The 16,028-nt window shown below is 35.8% G+C and overlaps 1 long non-coding RNA gene across 1 annotated transcript; it reads right to left on the bottom strand.

Annotated features, from left to right (window-relative positions):
- Window positions 1-9,969: 9,969 nt before the first annotated feature.
- LOC124894536 lies at window positions 9,970-15,133 on the bottom strand. The gene is made up of 2 exons (XR_007051228.1): window positions 14,843-15,133; window positions 9,970-10,676 (listed from the first exon to the last, which is right to left on the bottom strand). It is a non-coding gene; the product is annotated as an uncharacterized LOC124894536 (long non-coding RNA).
- Between the last annotated feature and the right edge of the window lie 895 nt (window positions 15,134-16,028).

Consider the following 16,028-nt stretch of genomic DNA (forward strand, 5'->3'; position numbering starts at 1 on the left):
TAAGTAGGCATTATTTAAAGAAACCCATCACTTGGGCATTTTATCAAACATATGGAGATTAATACTTTAACATGGGGAAATTCACCAAACACATAGGGATTATGAACTTGGACATGGAAATATCTTAAACATGGGAGTATAGCATGATTATATAACTAAAATCATGAATTTAGGGATTCACATGAAATTTGCTTGAAATAGGACATGGGCGTTTAATCATATATGTAAAGATCATAGCTTGAACCTAAGAATGCCTTAAACATAGGTGAACAATAGAGTTACATGGTAACATTTATAACTTGGGGATTCATCTTGAAATTTACTTAACATGGTATGGGAATTTCATCAAATATGTGGAAGGCATGAATTTAAAACATGGAAATATTGCTAAACATCAGGATTTTAGGATCTATCATGGAATTTATTTGAATAAAGCATGGAAAAATCAAATTCATAGCATGAAGAATTCAAAATCTTGCATGGAGTTGTACATGGGCTGAATTGAATTAAAAACACTATGAAAACATGAAATTCAATCTTTCTTGAACATACAAAATACCATAATAATAAAAAATTCATTCTTTAATTAAAAGAAAAGGGTTTTTGGGCTCCATGGGTGAAAGGAGACCCATGGATGAACTCCCACATACCTTAAAACTTTAAATCTTGAAGGAGAAACAAAATCTTGAAAGCTTTCTTGAATTGGGAAACTTGATTCTTGATTGTTCTTGAAAAAGGAATGGTGAAACTTTGAATTTCTTGGAGTTAAAGTTGGAGTTTTAGGGTTCTTGGAGAGAAATTTGCTGAATAATGAGTATATGTTGCTTAGAATGATGACTAATATGCTGTTTTTATGACCTAGGTTGAGGTGAGAAAAGACCCAATTTCCCCTCACTCATTTAAACCAAAAATTCATAACCCGGATCGCGATTTTGCACCTTACTGCAACAGCTTACTGCCTCACACGAAAAATGCTATAACTTTTCGCTCAGGTATCGGATTAAGGCGAAATTGGTATCGCTAGAAAGATAATTCAATCATCTAAAATTTAGTGGGTATTGAGATAAAAATTTCTACATATATAAAATGTTATGTATGTTCAAAGTAGACCCCTATAGAATCGAACCCCAAACTTTTGACGAATCTAAGGTTCTTAGCTTAAGTTGGCTCTAAGTGATTTGTAGGAACATTATTCACCTCATAAGCACTTCACACACTAGGATAAAGGTCATGACACATGCATTTCAAATTATGGATCAAGAACATGGAAAATACGCCTTTACCGCAATGCGGTGGAATTGCGTTGAGCTAATGGAATTTCCATTCAAAAGATGAGTACGATTTAGGGGCTTGGAGTGACGCGAGCTTATCGCATTGCGTCACTGGAAATGGGCGAGTGTAATTTTGCACCTTGGCGCGATGCGGCACCATCGCACTTTACCACAACATGGTGCGATCGCGGTGAGCCACTGGAATACAATCCAAACACGGTTCAAACCTCGTTTGAAAAGTCCAAAACTTTCTCGAGACATGATCCCTACACCTATGAACATGAATTAACTCAAAAACCATCACCTCAGAGCCCGAAAGGTCAAATTAAAAATCCACGAAGTTAAAGAGTCATATATATGTGTAAGTCTCCATCACTTAGTGAAATTTTCAGGCTCTAAGCTTATTATGTATGCACTAGGAGATGAACTGAACTAAGGAAAATATGGTGTATTACAATATCTTCCCCTTAGAAACATTCGTCCTCGAATGAGACTGGTTAGACTGAGAGTACTGTGCTAAGGTAACTGAGATCATATTCTGAACATGCATGAATTAGAACATGATTGCATAACTGAGTCTGAGCATGATACATAAACTGAACTGATTTCGTGAATACATGCAATGACATGAGAATGGTCATAAGGATGAGATAGAAACGAGAGAGTCAACTTATGGGGAACCATTACTTTAAGCTAGATCTTGTTTCGTGAGGGAGAGATAAAAGACTTAAGACATGAATACTCGAGGTATTACATCTCTCCCTTAGGATACTTCGTCCCCTGAATGATACTGACTTGGCTGAAGTACTAAGAAAAGACTGAGATGATGCATGAGAAACTTACGAACTGAATTATCACTAAATATTTGTAATCTGAATCTGATTCCTAATGCATAAATTGAACTAAATTTATGAATTGCATAGTTGTGCATGAATTACCTCATGAATAAGAAAGATGGGAAACCATATGAACTTTTTTGTCTGATTGCTAGACTGGATTGTTGTCTTTATTGACTGAATTATACTGAAAGCCTAAACTCAACTATATATTCTACTTCAAAACTGCACTTCACATGAGGCTACTTAAAATATTCACATGGGCACTAATAAATCTACCTACTGAAGTCTGAGCTGAACTGAATTCTTTCACTATGTTCAAGCCTACTCGAATTTACAAAGTGAACCCATAATCTGAATCATGAATTTAATACCCTCTGTGCTTTCAAAACTTCTCATAATCACTATCTTGATATAAGGAAAGGGCACAAAAATGTTAGATTATGAACTCTGCCTGGGGTGTGGGTACCTATTATTCGTCGGGTAATTTGTCCGCGGCAGGGAAAAAAGTTGAGTCGATCAGGCTCGACGATCAGGAGAAGCAAAACGAAATCAGGATTTGGCCGAAAAAGAAGCAAGGCTATGGATACCATGAAAGAATAACTTTGACACTCAACTGAGGCCTGAGGAATAAAGTATCAATGACATGAATTCGTCAGAGAGGTCTGAACTGAGGACATACATGACATAAATCTGAATTTTGTTGATCATTAAAAGTATGGAAAGGGTACTAGCACTGAACGTACTGTAAGGCATGAATAGATGAGTTATGAGCTGCATGACCTGAGTTTGGAGTTGATGATTTCATGGAACATGATTCGTACTGCCGAGTGAACTAGAACTCCTCATTCTAGGAACTGGAAGAGTACATGATTCTCTATTATGTGCATGAACATAAACTATGATCATGGAGTTGATATGTAAGGCATGAGTAGATATCGTGATGACTGAAATACAACACTAAAATAAGAATGGGTTGGGAATAATCCCCCCTTACTGATGTTCTACCATACTCTAGCATCATTACTAAAATCTGAGGGCCTGACTTAGTTACTTTGTTCTATCATATCCCCCTTATCCTTAAGCAATTATTCTAAGTCTGTAAACCACTTAATAAACTCTAACTGAACTGTAACCACTTTACTCTAGAGCCTAAGGTATAACGATACATATAAATACTAAACTCCAATAGAATATACTACCCTTAACTTTCTTCAGCTTCTGCAATCATCATCAAATACTTATATTTTTTCCGACACATACTTGCCTCACTAAACATATCATCTGCTTATGTTTCTTTATAGACTACTAATATCACATCTCTTAACTCACATCCACACCATTATACTTAATTTCGAATTAACAAACTTAAATTCTTGTATTCACTGTTCAAGCCTACTGATTTACTTTCATACAACTAGCCCCATGAATACATAATCTGCTCAATCTAGATAACACTATCCCAACTCTACTACTGCTAAACTTTTGGGTTCATGATTCTAACTGTAGATCACATACTATAAAAGGGATTCTGAGAGGGGATCTGAAAGCACATCTGACTTGGCTTAATGCACGATTTTCATGAACATGAATGAAATATTTCAAACTTTAGGACATAAGTTCACTGATGGGATACTTTCTGATCCAACATACAATCCCATAACTGTCTATGGAGGCTGTCTAAGAAAGCTCTATCTGTAGGAATTTAAGCTTCACTGTTTCTGTTGCCTCAAAACTAAGGAAGAGTTAGCATAAATAGAGCAAGATAAGTACCTACATAAATTTCTTAGATAACACTTCTACTACACGATCTGAGACTTAAAGGAAGGAAAACATTTCCTAAATGCCCTGTAGCCTCCCAAAGAAAAGTACAGACGTCTCCATACCATTTTGGAAAACTCTACTAGACATGGCTTTTAGACACCCTAGGACACTTAAAATCTGTGCTTTGATACCAAGTTTGTAACACCTCAAGAGTATACCCTGGACGCTACACGGTGCTTGAAACCACAAGTGATCCCAAGCTAACCATGAACTGGCATACTATTAAGCAACTGAATTATAACATAATAAATAGTTGTTATGCTGTGCAGAAATATAAACATCACAACATCTGAGAGAAATTATATTACTGATACACTTTACAATCTATAAAAAATAAGAAGAGAACTAAAATTATATGACTGACTCTGACTGATATCTATGAAGCCTTTACTATACAAACTATAAATAGCTGGGACATGCCTCTAACTACCACTAATCAATACACATGAAAAATAAATAAATTGTACATGAACTAAAACTGTCTGGAGTTCCCAAAATAAGAGAACTCATCACCTGCTGACTGGAAATTGCAGCTGTTTGATCATGATGTACGAGCTACAAATGGTACCTACATTATGAAATAATGTAGCCACACAGACGTATATGTGGATCAGTACTTCTGGAATGTATTGAGTATGCAGGGGTGAGTGCAATAAGTAAAATTAATTTTATACATAATTGTAAAATATGCACGCTAATTGTAAGTATACTCACCAATAAGCTGGAATAAACTGAAAACTAAAATATCTTAAAACATGAGTAACAAACATAATTTGGTAAGCTGGTGAATCTCTACACTTAGTTTCTGTAAAACTATTCTTTATGATATAAGTAGAACTGAAGCTGGGATACAGTAAAACATGGATACTGTATGAATAATGAGTCTAAAACTATGTGATGGAGGCTAACGTAACTCGAGGATCTGAATATATAATCAGACGGAGCATGAATGCATAAACACACAAAACCAATCATAACATATGTTAAGCTTATCTGATTAACTAAATGATTGATAGCTGAATACTGGTCATGTAAGGTTGATCTATACTTAATCTGAATAACTGGGATGAAACTGTGGAGTACTATGCCTAAGAGGTAAGGACTATCAAATGGAGATAACTGAGCGTGAATACGTGAAAACCATAATATCTGAGAATGCTAGACCAAGCGTATAACATGATTCTAAAATAGTCTGTAAACTAAAATACTGAAATACTGAAACTGAGTGTTATGTTATAGCAAAACTAATCTGTATGTTGTACTGAGTACTATAACTGAGACTGTGGGAGGTATCATCTAACTGACATGCCCCAATCTGAGCTAATCAGGGTCCAACCTGTCACCCCAGTTGGAGGGGTGTCAGTACCTTGCCACAGGTACTAATATTTGGCTGTATAGATCCACTAAAATGAAGTCCCAAAGGACTAAAGAGTATCCCTCAATTGGAAGGTGCTCTGATGAGATATGTGTCAACCCTTAACTGCCAGGTTAACATCTTAAACTTACTTGGATACGTAGTTCTGGAATTCAGGAATTGCTACTAAGAGTCACACCCTCAAATGACAGGTAAGCCCCCCATCCCTGGGTTCGCTCGGTGTTAAATCCTACTCCCAACTGAACTGAAATGGATTACTAACTAGTGCATGCACTGATAGCTAATAACTGATAAGCTCGGGTCATGGTATTCTAAAAATAACAGTGCATATGAATTCTGAGGTAATTATTAATGTGTAAATTAATACTGGGACTGAAACCAGACTGAGCTAGCTTAATTGGACTCACAACTGACCATATTACTGACTGAATGATATTTTCGATGGTATAACTGAAATCATTCTGTAGATACTGAAAACTAGGTAAACAACTAAATTTCAGGCATTCATAACCCCCAGGACTCGATAGCAATAACAATAAGAGCACATGGAGCATTTGAGACCATAATAAGTAAGCATAATTTAAAGAAACCCATCACTTGGCCATTTCATCAAACACATGGAGATTAATACTTTAACATGGGGAAATTCACCAAACACATAGGGATCATGAACTTGGACATGGGAATTTCTTAAACATGGGAGTATAACATGATGACATAACTAAAATCGTGAATTTAGGAATTCATATGAAATTCGCTTAAAATAGGACATGGGTGTTTAATCATACATGTAAAGATCATAGCTTGAACCTAAGAATGCCTTAAACATGGGTGAACAATAGAGGTGAATAATAGAGTTACATAATAAATTAATAACTTGGGGATTCATCTTGAAATTGACTTAACATGATATGAAAATTTCATCAAACATATGGAAGGCATGAATTTAAAACATGGAAATATTGCTAAACATTAGGAATTTAGGATCTTTCATGGAATTTACTTGAATAAAGCATGGGAAACTCAAATTCATAGCATGAGGAATTCAAATCTTGCATGAAATCGTACATGAGCTGAATTGAATTAAAAATACCATGAAAACATGAAATTCAATCTTCTTGAACATACAAAATACCATAATAATGGAAAATTCATTCTTTAATTAAAAAAAAAAAGGTTTTTGGGCTCCATGGGTGAAAGGAGACCCATGGATGAACTCCCACATACCTTAAAACTTTAAATCTTGGAGAAGAAAAAAAATCTTGAAAGCTTTCTTGAATTGAAAAATTTGATTCTTGGTTGTTCTTGAAAAAGAAATGGTGAAACTTTGGATTTCTTGGAGTTAAAGTTGGAGTTTTAGGGTTTCATGGAGGGAAATTTGGTATATAATGAGTATATGTTGCTTAGAATGATAACTAATATGTTGTTTTTACGACCTGGGTTGAGGTGAAAAAAGATCCAATTGCCCTTCACTCATTTAAACCCAAAATTCGTAACCCGGATTGCAATTTTGCACCTTACTGCGACGTGGTACCATTGCAGCAGCTTACTTCCTCACACGAAAAATGGTATAACTTTTCGCTCGGGTATCGAATTAAGGTGAAATTGGTATCGTTGAAAAGCTAATTCAATTATCTACAATTTGGTGGATAATTATCTACAATTACTCTGGTAGAATCGAACCCCAAACTTTGGATGAATCTAAGGTTCTTAGCTCAACATGTCTCTAAGTGATTTCTAGGAACATTATTCCCCTCATAAGCACTTCACACACTAGGACAAAGGTCATGACACATGCATTTCAAATTATGGATCAAGAACATAGAAAATACGCCTTCACCGAGACGCGGTGGAATCACGTTGAGCTATTGGAATTTACCATTCAGAGGACGAGTGCGATTTAGGGGCTTGGCGCGACGCGAGCTTATCGTGTTGTGTTTATGGAAATGGACGAGTGTGATTTTGCACCTTGGCGCGATGCGGCGTCATCGCGGTGCTTCACTGGAAGAAGAACGAGTGCGATTTAGCACTTCACCGCGACACAGTGTGATCGCGGTGAGCCATTGGAATACAATTCAAACACGGTTCAAACCTCGTCCAAAAATTTCAAACTTTCTCGAGACATGCTCCTTACACCCACGAACATAAATCAACTCAAAAACCATCTTCTTAGAGCCCGAAAGGTCAAAATAAAAATCCTCAAAGTTAAGAAGTCAAATATATGACTAACTCTTCGTCACTTAGTGAAATTTCCAGGTTCTAAGCTTCTTATATATGCACTAGGAGCTGAACTGAACTAAGAATAATCTGGGGTATTACACAGACAGACTTCGACGGGGTGTTCGGAATTCGTTTGGAGTCCAATATATACAAATGAACTATTTAACGTCACTAAATTTGATATTCCAGATGCATTGGAGAAGTAGAATTTTTGAAAAGACGTCATTTTTACAAAGTTGACCTCCGAAACTCGAAATCACAATTTTCCAAATTGAGGATCGAAATGAGATTTAAAAGTCAGAAAATCCAACAAAATATGTAACCACCCTAAAATCGACATTTTGGATCTACTGGTGTAGTCCGTTTGGCCATTCATCACAGCTCAAAAGATAACCATAGAAGTCCAAAATAAGGCTCTCGAAGCTGCCAAAAATCACAATATCACATAAGTGGTATCAAAATACATCAAAAACCACGCCAATCACTCCCAAACTCTAAAAATATCACAATGTAACTATGGAAAGGGGTAAAATAGTAAAATCACATACAAATACACATCTCACATATTTCATAAAAAAGTTGATCGTTACATTCTTTATGTTTTTCAACTGAATTTTGTATCTGTATGTGATTATTTTTTAAAGTTGTTCTATGAAAGAATTTGAAATTGACATCAGGAATAAAAATAATAATGGAAGGTGAAGACTTTTGTGCTTATGATATTTGTGGCTCTTTTGAATTAAATTAGAATTTTAGGGTATTGGTGCCTTATGTTAATGTGTATTGATTGTGCTTTAATATTTTTGAATCTAAAAGAAAAAGAAAATTCATTGGTTTTGATTTTTCTGTCAACCATGATACATGTATGCAGATTAAGCCTAACAATTTTTCGAGAAGGATATGACAGAAGATATTATTATTAAGGATCTCCCAACTTAATCTGTGAGTGGTGTTTATAATTCTACTTAATTTTTTCTGTTTAAAATGCATCAAAAAATTTCTATTACTCCTAAAGCTCAAACACCCAAGGATTAAATGTTGTTTGTTGGACATTTTCCCTATTCAGTTGAACCGGAGAATGTGTGAGTCGTTATTGAACTTTTTTTCAATACTTTGTCTATAGAATAATATCTTTGACTTATAAAAGAAGATTTTTGCAGGGAGAATTTCTTCAAAGATGTTGGAGAAGTTCAGGAAGTGCACTTTTTTACACACGACGATGGTTCATTTAAGGGTTATGGCCATGTTGAATTTGTCATTGCTGAAGTTGCATATAAGGTAGTTATTATGTCCATAACTAACTAGTGTATGCTTTGCTGCGGTTTCCTATGATCTACACAATGCCACAGAATATTAAAATATGACTCATTCTTCCTTGAGATCTCCCATGCATAGTTGCCTGCAATGTGAATTTTTTAAAATCTTTTTCTTAGTCCTTTGTGCTTCAAGTTTGCACGTTTTACTGATTCTTGAAATTTTTGATTGATAAAGTAATAGATGGAATTGTTGTTAGAAAAAGAGGATTTTTGATCTAGACTTTGTTGATGTTTCTTTGTTATTTAGTTTAGTTGTTGTGACATGTCAATTTTAGCCGTAAGTTTCTTTGAAATAGAGTGTACTACACTCTCCTTGTTTCTTACGGGAACCATTATTATTATTTAACTTTGGGTGAGTTGTGAATTCCTGCTAGCAGAGGTAACACCGAGATGGGTTGCTCCGACTGGCAGTAGAAACAAATTATTTCGAGTTGATTTCAGTTTGATTTTCCAACACAGGTTTGAAACAGGGCTATTGTTGCGGTCTATCGCACACACAAGTGCATGATCATACAAGTAATATAGTGACTCAAAGAATCAGATATCGTACCCACGAGGACTACTTGATTAGTAATTTGCTTAACTTCAGTTTCAACAATAATGTATTCAAGTTTTTCAGAGTATCAAAATGGGTTAAACAATTTAATGAATAATTTAATAACTTAATAAATAACAAAGTGTGACAACTACAACGTAAGATAGGTTGTAAACAATACGAGAGAGAATTCCAGGGTTGAGGCACGATTAACAATCCTATAAATCTCTATCCTTATCGTGGTCATGTTGATTATTAGGTTATTGATTCACAGGGTTTAGATTATGATCATGGTCTTCTGAGCCTCTAATCTTCTACCTAAACAGACATTGCAACTACATCATTGAGCGGGAATACAATAATCCATTTAGAGTCTTGAAGTTATCTTCCTGTAGTTGAACCAAATAAGGCTTCTAAGATATATTCCTATCCTAGCCGATACTTCACATCCTTCATTATGCAGAAGAATAAGAACTTGCTCCATAAACTCTTTGATCTATCTCAATGATTCTCCTTCCGGGATTACAAAAGGATTATAGATGTATTCTAATGATTTCCATTCATTAACATGGTAGAAATAAGAGAATAAGAATAACCCATGCGATAAATCAATGTTAACCACTCTAAGAATATCAAAATATAATCATGTTCTTGGACTCCACCCTAGAACAAAGGTTTTTACCCACTCATACTCGAAATCAACATCAAAGAAATATAATTAATCTTACCAAATTCAATGTTCAAAGATGAAAAATGGAAGAACCTTAATAAAACACCCGTAATTATTTTTGCCTTTGCTATTTGTATGCCAAGATGTTTACAATTGTGATTAAGTGTCCCTTTTACACTTATTCTAAATATGACAAAAATTACTCAGCTCCATGCCAGGGAGTTCAGCGCGGACACTAAGGTCGGTTGCACGAGGCTATCACAGGCGTTCACTAGATTGCACCTTCTGAAATAAATCAACCTCTGTGCCACGGAGGCTATCGCGGATACTAAGGTCCGTGGAATAGGGCTATCGCGAACCTTCACTGGAAATTGTCATTGGCCTTTAATTCATTAGTGTGCCAAGGAGGTTCACGCAGAGTCTAGGCTCCGTAGAATGGAGGATTGTCATTTTCCTCCTTTCCAGTACCGTATATACTATCTTGATCTTGGGCTTTGTGCCATGCTTTCCAAACCTTGTTCCAACTTCTTTATACTCCACATATTACTCCAATTGCTCTCATCATCCAAAGGCTTCTTGATAATACATCAAAACATGTTAATTTTCATCACAATCAAGCCCTACAATAACTAATCATGTCAATTAGCTCGAGAATACAATTTTAGCTCAAACACAATACAATTAACAAGTTTTAACTCATAGAACAAGTATAAGTATGGATAGACATTGGCACTTGGACGTATAAATACACCCAAGATCACCACCCCACACTTAGAAACTTGTTCGTCCTTGAACAATCTCAGGCAATCAGTTAACACAATTAGGCTTCATCCATAATCTGAACAAGACACTTTTGTTGGGCACCCACAGGCTACACATGACTCATCAATTTTCACCTCAAACATGTCATTTAGTATCTGAAAACACAGGATTACAATTTTCAAACTCCCTAACCTCATAAATGGACTCTAGCATGCTGGAAAACTTATGCACATTAATAATTAAGCAATCCTTCAGGTCACCCAACTGTCCTCCACATACACCCTCACAAAAAGATGATTACCCAATTCACTCACAATTTTTTCAATCTATAGTAAGCATGGGTACACACAGAACAAATTTTGCTCACTCTCACAAGGAATTCACACATGATATATGATGAACCATAGGCTTTCCCTTAATGTACTACTCCATTAATAGTCAAATATTGGGATTAATGATTAAATAGGTCTTCAAAGGTTGTAATGTAATAAAGGGACGGGTAGGAACTATTTGGGTCAAAATAGTGGCTAACCTCTCTAAGCGCTTTAATACATCACAAGAACACTAAAAACACTCAATTAACAACCAATTTTTCACCTCATCTATCTTCCCTTTATCTTTTGTTTTGACCCTATCTCAGTAAGCTGATTCGTAAATACTGTGGAAGGGAGTCTACTTATTAAACACATTCATTTTTTGCTTGAACATTCTTTATTCTTTTCATCACCTAAATCCCGACCTTATTGTACCACGATTCTTACACCAATAGCTACTTTTTGGGACCTCACTATCACCTTTTTCTCCTTGTTTTCAACTCCTCACTCGACTAATTTTTTCACTAAAGTGCCTAGGAGCTTTGGATAAAATTAAGGTCAAACAAAGAAGGGGTATAGGATACATATGAGGCTACTAAAGAAAATAGGCTATAGGCTCAACAGGGATCACTAGGAATATTAGCAAGGGTAGGTGAAAAAGGTCTAAAACATGGCTATCAACAAAATACCTACATCATCTCCTAAATCCAACACCTTTTATTTCGCTTTGTAAACATATCGGGGAAGTTTTAGACATTACTATGCATGTGGAATAACTAGATAATCTCACTCACACTTGGTGCATACTAGATTCAAGTAGGATTCCTATAGACTCTCAACCTAGTAATTGCACAAATTCAGAATGAAGCCAACAAACCGAGAGTGACACAATTGAAATTAAGTATCTAAAGCTAGCATCCCTCATTTGAGTTTGACATGCTTCTTTCTAAACAAGTATTTCTGATGTCATGTAGCAATGTGGCCAAACACAAAGTACCTCTCCCTAGAGTTGTGGTTGGATTATTCTCACTTATTTATGTCCTAAGATTAATTCCTCTTAAGACGGTCGTCATCCATAGAGGAAGGCACCTAACTATGATGGTTTATTAAAGTCACCTTAAGGGCAAAAAAGTCTACTCCCAAAATTGAATTAAACTTGGATAAGCAAACAAAAATTATGAACTAAAAGTAACGAGCTAAGCAATGCAAAGAAGCCACTACGAATTTCCAATTTAGCAAATATCATAATTACTTAAATATTATAGACCGAATAGTTAGAATGTCAATTAAAGCCATATCACAGCAACAATAATAACCAAATATAAATATCCATGAATAACAAAAAAATAGAAGTAGCAGATGAAAGGTACGAAGAATGAGAACCACCACCCCACACTTAAAATGTAGTACTGTCCTCAGTGCTTGCAGACATAATCAAGTAATAAGGTGGTGTAACACTCCCTGATCAGGCATTGTCTATGTCATCACCGAAATCTGGACCGTATGCCTCTGCTCCTAAATCTTGGTCCACTGCCTCCTCCTTCTTTGGCTCAATATCATAATCTCTTATCTATCACTTCCCATCGGTGGGGACATCATCATTAACTGGCTCTACAAACTATCCACAATAATATCTATGCCTGGTGACTGAGTAGGTAATCCAGCTCTAACGCACGAATATCCTCTCTCGTGGCTGGTCTTCCACCTACTCTCAGCTGCAGTATCTGTAGCCCATACATACAGACTGTAATCTCATCATCCCAAACATGACACTCGGACAAAGTGTGCACTGGCCAATGAGTCACATCTAATCCCTTTGTCCTGGTCATATCTATGAGGCGTGTGTCCACCAATGGCCTGTAATCTAGCGCCTCCTCCTCAATCTCATGTCTCCTAAAAAATTTGGTCAACAAACCATCGAATCCATATCTACGCCTATGGTAGTAACGCGCCTTTTTCATCGTGGACAGGATAACAACACTCATATTGATATTAATATCATCCTGCATTAAAGCATAAATCAGGAAGATCGTATCACGAGTAACATCTATCATGTGCTTCCCCGGAATGAGACAATATCAGATAATTTTCAACCACATATGTGCCTCCCTGTTCATGTGGGTGTATGGTAATGTCAAGTGGAGGCTGCTCTCTTTATGATGAAACCACCTAGCTATAGATTTGCTGATGGAAAACCGATGTCTGATGTCAGCATACGGGTGGGTAATGTTCAGCTGCCTCAGAGCGAGTGAATCTGCCTCTATAGTACCTAAGGTAGCATTCAAATCATGGACCGAGAAAGTCACCTGTCCACGGATTTTTATTTCAGAATCAGAATACCTGGGGTCCCAGTTGGCATAAAATTTTCTGATAAGGTGCAAGTAGCACTCCGTTGACTGCTCAAACAGAAAATTCATGTGCAACTACTCCAACCTCTGTAATATGCTAGGGTACTCCCTCAGTAAGCTTGCCCAGTTTATGAACTCATTGGGGGCATATTTAGTCTCATTGTGCTTTGTATACCATTTATTTTCGGCTTTTTCTACCTATCTAGTACCATATATATAGAGCTGACCACAGGGAACTATAAGAGCTCTTGGTACCCGGCCAGTTGGCCTGTTTCTTTTCTTGGATGGCTCAGATGGGCCAGCCACATCTTTCCCTTTTTGTTGCACGTTGTCCATAGTACTTGCCAGTCAAAACAATGCATCAAACAAGTTAGGCAGGGCATCCCTTTTATCTAGCAAACACTGAGTGTGGAAGGGTTTTGAGGCTACCCCATACTTAGTTGCTAGCATAGGTGCGTAAGATATCAGACTAGGGTACTTAGACTTCCCCAAAATTCTCAATAACATCACATGTTCACAACACCTAAACAACCACCGTAAACCACTTAGATGTTGCTCTACTCAGATTTCAAGCACACACCAACTTTGTTTCCATAGGATTCAATAAACCATAGCATTACCAAATCAGTCTTTTAGTTTAGCTCATAACAACCTCGTGAATTTAATTGAAGCACATGTTTATCACTCGAGTTTAATTGTGTAGTCATATTCAGTGAATACATTTGTGGGTGCTTTGAGATCAATGAAATCAAGTACAATCCACATACATAACGAACTCAGTATATGCATCACATTCCCTCAAGTAAAACATCATATGCTAGGACATTTCCCAACACAAATTGTCAAACACTACGGGGGATCATATTGCACATCTCAAGAATTCATCAAGTGTATAGGGCTGTTACTTTACACACACTTATAAATGCACACAAAAGCACAACTTAAAGCACTAAGAATTCTTAGCGTATAGTCCCAAACACAACTCATATTAGTAACAAACTCTCCAAAATACTAATCAGTACATAACCAACTCCACACCTTCAATTCTAACATGTTAAATCGGAGTCATTCCAGTAACACAACTCAGTGTACACACACATAAGCAGAATCTAAAATCACAATCTGAAGGACAAATCACCAAAGTGTAGTTATGTGTTTGTGTACGAATCAGTGCCTGAGTTTGAATGACGCGAAATGAATCAAAGCATACACTGTCACACATTACGGTGTTTAATTGTGCACCCATAATTCATTGCACTCAATAGCCCACACAAAATATCATCAACTTCAACTATTCAAAGAATTTTAACATGGTAGGCGTACAGCTACTAAATTCGGATAAAGAAGAATAAAGATATTTTGAGTACTTACCTGATTTAAGATGGTGGAGAAGAGAAGAAAGTGACTTTGGCGTGACACGCTAGGGCTTGGGGAATTTTTGAGAGAATTTGAAGGGGTAACTAACACGTTAGGTTGAAATTTGGGGAAAGAGTGAGGGGGATTGGGAAATTAAAAGGGAAAATTTGGGTTATTATGGTTTGGGTCGGGTCAAAACCAGACTATTAATTAGAAATCAAAAAAAAAAAAAATTGTCCTCCGTGCAACGGAGGTTGGTCCCCACGATAGGCTCCATGACACGGAACTACCGTGGAGGTATACTATTGATTGGGTGCATTGACATTAAAGTTGATCTTAAGGTTCTTCATTGAAAGAAATGCCCCGATTTGAACCTCATTGAGACATTTTTTTTATTTTTTAAAACTAAAATTAATACTCCTCATTCTAGTTTATTGCACACGCCCAAGTTTTTTTGGGTAGTTGCCTTTTCATTCTTTTTATTTATTAATTTATTTTTTGTACTTTTCCTATTTTTTAAAAATATTAAAGGAAAAAATAAATTTTCCACTTTTATCAAAATATTAAAACCTTCTCCCCCCAAAAAAAACAAGCTCTAAGCACCAAATTTCTATCTTCTTCTTCCGTTCTTTTCAATTTTATTTTTATCCACTAATCTCAAAACACATGTATATTAATTTTCTTTATAGTTAATTTAAATTAGGATTTTGTTTTGAGTTTTTATATTATATTGTTCAATTTCTTACACATTACAAGTTTAGGACTTAATGTTTTTCACTAATCTTCTATAGTTAATTTAAATTAGGATTTTGTTTTGAGTTTTACTACTTTTAGTTAATAGGTTTAACTATGAGTTTGAAAAATAATCCAGTGACATTTGTTGTTGTTAAATCAAGTAAAAATATACGAATTTTTTTTTAAAAAATAAGTTTTGTACTTGGTACATAATTTTTTTTGGTTTCTTTTATTTTTAAATTTGAGAATGTTTTTGTTTGCAAGGAAGATTAATTGAATCTTGTTTTGAAGGGATTATCATAAATCTATGCGAATCGGGATGGATAAGTTTGTCATTAGATAAAAAAAAGGACAACAAGCTCTAGTACAGTTATTTCACTCGTTACTTCTTCCACACCTTCAGAAGTTCAAAGCGACACAACTCCTTCAAATAATAAGTTTGAATTCTTTAAAGTCGGTCCAACAA

This window comes from Capsicum annuum, unplaced genomic scaffold (assembly GCF_002878395.1).
Source record: "Capsicum annuum cultivar UCD-10X-F1 unplaced genomic scaffold, UCD10Xv1.1 ctg74897, whole genome shotgun sequence".
Lineage (NCBI taxonomy): Eukaryota > Viridiplantae > Streptophyta > Magnoliopsida > Solanales > Solanaceae > Capsicum > Capsicum annuum.